Source organism: Eumetopias jubatus, unplaced genomic scaffold (genome assembly GCF_037043125.1).
Source record: "Eumetopias jubatus isolate StellerSeaLion01/CBP00866 unplaced genomic scaffold, mEumJub1_p1.0 scaffold_2, whole genome shotgun sequence".
Lineage (NCBI taxonomy): Eukaryota > Metazoa > Chordata > Mammalia > Carnivora > Otariidae > Eumetopias > Eumetopias jubatus.
This window is the reverse complement of record NW_028274808.1, coordinates 12,548,661-12,555,215: the sequence shown is the minus strand read 5'-3', so window position 1 is coordinate 12,555,215 and position 6,555 is coordinate 12,548,661. Positions and strand designations below refer to the sequence as shown.

At 42.6% G+C, this 6,555-nt stretch overlaps 1 pseudogene; it reads right to left on the bottom strand.

The window, feature by feature from the left end:
- Positions 1-2,964: 2,964 nt before the first annotated feature.
- LOC114206161 (peroxiredoxin-1 pseudogene) lies at positions 2,965-3,606 on the bottom strand (annotated as a pseudogene).
- Between the last annotated feature and the right edge of the window lie 2,949 nt (positions 3,607-6,555).

The following is a 6,555-nucleotide window of genomic DNA, read 5'->3' as shown; positions in this document are numbered from 1 at the left end:
GAACTTGGACCACTATGATGCTAAGCCATGAGTATAAATATGCCACTCTGGGATATCCCAGTGTATCACTGGGCAGACTACTCTCCTAAAATCAGAAGACGCAGTGATACATCCTGAGGGAAGAGTTAAGTTATAGATTGGGTGGTTTGCTACTCCTCTCACATCTTTTTTCCTTTTTTTTTTAGTATCCCTCTAAATTGGTTTTCTTCTTATTAACCTACCGACATTGTCACCTAAGCAAGTGAAATGACATTTCTTATTAAAGATTGGTTTTATGAATGTTTTCTATCTTTTTTGAAACTATGCAGAGATTAGTTCAATTACCAATGGATTTAGAGAGCTAACCCTATGCTGATGTCATATTTTAAATTTCGTATGTTTAATATATATTTTGCAATTTGTTTCTAAACATATGAAGATTTTTAAACATTTATTGTACTTCTTTTTAGAAAGCTAAAAAGGAGGTTTTCTTAATTACTTCTCAATAATTCCCCCATAGCTTCGGCATGGTAAAATATGATTAATAGTCAAAAGCTTAAACATCAAAGAGGCATTGATATATGTGGCCACGAAATTTGACAGAAATATTACCAATATCCACGGCGCATGCTAATTAACATACCTAAATCAACACATCCCCACACTTTGAGAATTATAACTTTCTAAATCATTATACCCTCGTCCCTGCCATGTAAAGTTTTTATAATACAGATAATGGCCAAATGGATTGGATTGCCTTGACAGCAGAGCCTGCCTTTCATGTGTTTAATACTTTTTAAGTATGCTGAATAAATGTCCAAGTCTCTTCTAAGAAAACAAAGTAATGAGAAACACAAACTTCTAAATTTTAAAAATCCAGCTGACTTTAAAATATCTCTTCATTTATCTTACCAAAGAAGGCAATAACCCTAAGGCACTCTTCACAACTAAACTGTTAATTAGCATTCACATTTGACTTTAGAAAGAGGGGAAAAACAAAAACAAACACACAGAAACTTTGAATTGGTGCAATGTGCAATTTGCACTGTCCCTGTTCAGTAGTTTTAGAGAAATTCTTTTTGAGAATATTGAACCTGATTTATATTCCTATGGTTCTTGATCTATCAGGATACTGGTAGGAAAAAGAAGAACAGAAAAAATAAATTGGAGAAGTCCCTATTAATTCAGCGAATTGCTAAGTGTTCTTTGAATTCCTACTATGTGCCAAGCAGAAAGAAAAATAACAGAAGACATAATCTTTAATGCTCAGGATGTTTTTCATTTAAGGGAGGAGACCAATAAAACAGCTCTGCAGAGAGCTCCTAACACACCTATGCATACCTGTGCATAATTATACATAGCCTGGACCAATTGATTACATTTATCTTTTATCACTATTTCATTTCATATTTGTATGTATGTGGACACACATACACACAGATACATAAATGGTAAGTTAATATAATGTATTAAAAGATGTGCAGTCTACCATTGAAGTCCATGAATCTGAGATCAGCTAGCCTTGGGGAGCCTTGTGCTCTATAGTTGTTGAGGCAGAAACGAGATAGATTATTCAGTATCCTCACTCCTACCAAAACTTGTTACACATCATCATCACACCCTCTTGATAGGACCTTCAACTGCATTTTTCAGGACCTTAAGCAAACTTCATCTTTCTTGTTTATTCTTAGTAGTGATAGAGTTAGCATTATTATTTCTTTTCTTCTCTCTCCAGAATGTAAGCTCCCTAAGGGAAGAGACTTGGATATTTTACCACCATATACCACACTGAATAAAGAACTTGGGACACAGTAGATGTTTATTTAATTTGCCAGATGAATACGTATGTGAAGTTAACACTAATTCTTTTTTTTTTAAGATTTTATTTATTTGAGAGAGAGAGAGAGCCAGAGAGAGATCATGAGTAGAGTGGAGGGGCAGAGGGAGAGGGAGAAGCAGGCTCCCCACTGAGCAGGGAGCCTGATGAGGGGTTCAATTCCAGGACCCTGGGATCATGACCCGAGCTGAAGGCAGATGTTCAACCAACTGAGCCACCCAGGTGCCCCAACACTAATTCATATTACAAGATGGTAAAGGTAGGTGGTACAGGGAGAGGAGAAGACTTCATGTATCATATAGTAATAATAATAATAGTTATACCATGATAAATATTTTGGAAATGTACATATATTTTCACGGGTCCAGACACAATCCCTAGTTCACACTGGCATTCACTTACCTGGAATGACTTATATGTCATAGAAGGATTCAAAGAAAAATAACTAAGTAATAGCCAGCTGCCGATCCAGGAGTATGGCACATAGTCCCTACCCCCACAAGACCGTGAGCACATCAAAGCCCCAAACTAAAGCATCTAACTTATAGGTCAACTTTGCAATTGTTAAAGGACATTTCAAGGCATAGAAAAATCTACCCTTTTCTGGCCTAAGTTATTTAGGAAATGATGGGGAGGGAGAGAGAGATGGAACATGAGAGAGAACATCAAGTGATCACACACACTATGAAATATAAGCTAGCTGGAAAATTCCAGAAGTGGAAGAGACCCAGCCCACACTTTGTTTGGAGCTCACAGACTCTCCTTTCCCACCACTGTCAATAGGCAGGTGGCCACACCATGGCTGGGCAAAGGGAAGCCCTGGGCCTCACTAACTAGCTTCCTGAGGTTCTGCCCTCCGTTCCAATGTGTTTTTTTTTTTTTTTTTCTCGGTTCAAGTTTAATAGAAACAAAAGACAAAACGTGATGCCCTGCTACTGTACATACAGTTGGCCTGCCCCATAACAGCTCAGGCCCTTCTCTCCAGAAAAGAAAGGCTGGCCTCCCCAACCCCTGCAGAAAAGGCCTGTCCTGTCCCCATACCACATCTGCACAGTCTAAAGTCTTATGGTCTAAGCATGGCAATAATACAAGAGAGAGTTTGTTTTCATGGCCACCCACTGCAGCCCAGCCCTAAAACAACCCGGCGCTCACTTCTGCTTAGAGAAATATTCTTTGCTCTTCTGGACATCAGGCTTGATGGTATCACTGCCAGGCTTCCAGCCAGCTGGGCACACTTCCCCATGCTTGTCAGGAAACTGGAAGGCCTGAACCAGTCGCCGAGTCTCATCCACAGAGCGGCCGACAGGAAGGTCATTTACCGTGATCTGCCTAAGGATACCTTTATCGTCAATGATAAAGAGGCCCCTGAAGGAGATGCCTTCATCAGCCTTTAAGACTCCATAGTCCTGAGCAATGGTACGCTTGGGGTCTGATTCCAAGGGAATGTTCTGGGGCCCAGTCCTCCTTGGTTCTTGGGTGTGTTGATCCATGCCAGGTGACAGAAATGAGAATCCACAGAAGCACCAATCACTTGACAGTTGAGTTTCTTAAATTCTTCTGCCCTGTCACTGAAGATATGATCTCCGTGGGGCACACAAAGGTAAAGTCAAGAGGGTAAAGGAAGAACACAATGTATTTTCCTTTGTAGTCAGATAGGCTGAGATCTTTGAACTGGCCATCTGGCATAACAGCCGTGGCTATGAAGTTGGGGGCAGGATGCCCAATTTTGGCATTTCCCGAAGACATCTTGCTATCAGCGGCTCTGAGAGCAAAAAGGCCGAAAACAAGGCAGGAAGAAGATGCCCAATGTGGTTTTGAGGGGCAAACATGAAAAGGCTGGCTCTGGAAAAGGGAGGGTGGTAGAGCCGACCTACACTGAACCATGCCAAGATTTGTCCTTGTTGAGCTCTGAACACCTGCTCGGGAGAGGCTGGGGCTGAGGCTACTAAGGTAACTGCCCAAACAGCCCCTGATTTCAACTGGAAAACCCAATGGGTAAGACGTCCCCCTGGTGGACAGGGAGCACCAACCCCAGAGACAGGGGCAGGTAGAGGACACACACACAGAGACGTGGACTTCTGGGAGCTCAAGCGGCTGTGTGAGAGTGTGCTTCATATCACACAATCAGCGCAGGGGGAAGGAGAGTAAAGCTGGAGTTCAAACCTGGGTTGCCTGCCTCTGGGCCCTGACAGTTCACTCATACTTCTTGTTTAAAAAGCTCGGGACTCTTCCTCTCCACTTCCTGCTGTGGGCATTCCCTTTGCCACCCAGGCTCATATACATAACCACAACCTAATCATAGTAGGTATGGGAAGAAGATGAATAGTGAAATGGATAAAGGCATGGGTTTGGGAGTAAATACTGAGTTGGGATTGAAGCGACATTCTACCTGTGGCTATAATCTACCTGTGATAGAATATCACATTTTAGGGACGCCTGGGTGGCTCAGTCTGTTACGCATCTGCCTTCAGCTCAGGTCATGATCCCAGGGTCCTGGGATCGAGCCCCATGTGGGGCTCTCTGCTCAGTGGGAAGCCTGCTTCTCCCTCTGCCTCTGCGTGGTGCTCCCCCTGCTTGTGCTCTCTGTCAAATAACTAAAATCTAAAAAAAAAAAAAAATCACATTCTACCTTTGTGACCCTGACCAAATGTAACTTCAAGTTCAGTATCTAACCTGTTCAGTATCTAACCTGTTGCACAGGGTTATTGTACCAGTAAAATAAGTGTGTGTAGCAGTGTGCACAGGAAGAGCTAAGGAGTGTTAGCTGCCGCTGCCGAGGAAAGCAGATGATCAATACCTTTAGGTGACCCGGACACTGAGGAGTAGTGTCCGGTCCAACCTTCCCAGCCACACCTCAGCCAGACTCTTCTCTATTTCCAGCCACTGGGTTTACTCTGCTAACCTGCCTCCTCTCCAAATCTGCCATCAACCTCTTCATCACACTTCCAAATCCTTTCCCTCTCTTAGGACCAGAACAGATGTCACTCTGTTTGTAAAGCTCCCTCACGCCTCTCACTGGATATAACCTCTTCCTCCCTTTCTTTTTTTTTTAAGATTGATTTATTTATTTGAGAGAAAGAGAGAGAGAACAAACGTGAGGCACAGAGGGAGAGGGAGAGAGAATCTCAAGCAGACTGTACACTGAGTGTGGAGCCCGATCCAGGGCTCGATCCCACGACCCTGAGATCATGGCCCGAGCAGAAACCAAGAGTCGATCGCTCAACCCACTGCACCACCCAGGCGCCCCGCTCTTCCTCCTCTGAATGACTGTAGCACATGATCAGCAGCCCCCTGCATGGTTTCCATCATTTTCTGCTTATGAATATGCCTTAGCCGTGCTTGTATTAAGAAATTACTTCCCTATTAGGAAATAAACAAATAAAGGCAGGGGCTGTACAATAACTGAAGCATTCTCTCTGGATTCAATAGCAAATGACCTTGCATCAAGTTGACAACCACCTTACTTGCCGAATGTGCTGGTGCCACCACGTCCTCACACTTCCCCCACACACCCCCCCACACTAATTTAGTCTTTAACTAACACAAGTGGGGATAGGAAACATAAAAGTTAAAAAAAAAAAAGAAGTTCTTCATTTTTTTACTTTTTACATGACTTTGTGAACAAAAAACTTTTGATTTTTTACATGAGAAGCACTTTGGCACAGTGCCAGGAGCTCCGGATGGCCAACCAGAAAGCACAGGCAATAAAACCAAGCTGCCCCTAACGTGCTTTGTGACCTTGGACTTGTCACTTAACCCCAGCTCACTTGGCAGCCTCTGTGGAGCCTTCCAGCTCTAACATTCCAGGATGCTTTTACTTTATTTCAATTTTCGAATATAAAGAGAGCCTTTCAGTGTTAAACAGCACCAACCTTAGTGGAGAGTCTTCTTATTGGTTTTGTTCACACTGCTATTGGCATGACCTTTTTGCCATAGTGTCCCCTGTGACCCATGAGAGAATACCAGAAGTCACAGTCCACAGCTCACTCTAATGAAAAATACAGTTTCTAATTGCAGTTTGGCCACTATCACAATATTGCCTTAAGGAGACAGCAAAGTGCAAGAACTGGATCTCCCTTGCAAATACACACCTTGGCTTGCAGATTTCCTAATACATAGTGACAGGGTTGAGCTTAACTATAAACGCATTGTGAACGTGTACAGTTCTGAAGCCATAGGAGACAATTTAATAAGAATATCCTGCAAGTTCCCAGCCTGTGCTTGCACAGCAAGCCAGCACTTCCAAACTGTTCTCCCCCTTGCTGCGAGATTAGTTTATCCTGAATGTATTTCTACCACGGCCTGAGATGTCCCGTTTTCAACTCTTACTACATGAGAACTCTTCCTTCAAGGTATTTATCAATAAAAATGCCAGTATCTCTGAGATCCTTCAAAAGAGTGTACTTAGTTTGCCTGAAGAATAACACACCTGTATCTCCACAAACTCGACAGTTCCATCTTCTTTGACAAAGTTAAGGTCAGAACCACTCTCTGTAATCATTCTCTAATTTGATGTGCCCTGTGGTTGATCTAACCAGCATTCATCTCTGACTATGTCTTCAAGGTAGAAGAGATTCCTTCTCTGTTACACCAAACCCCTCTATTTTCCTCCTAAGCCCATGCTTTTTGTAAAGATCGGATTTGCAACTTAATCTCTTCCTCCCTTCCCATTCTGAATTATAACATGTTTATTTCCTGTTGAGATGTCTCCATAGCTTCTCTCTATGCTTAAGATAAAT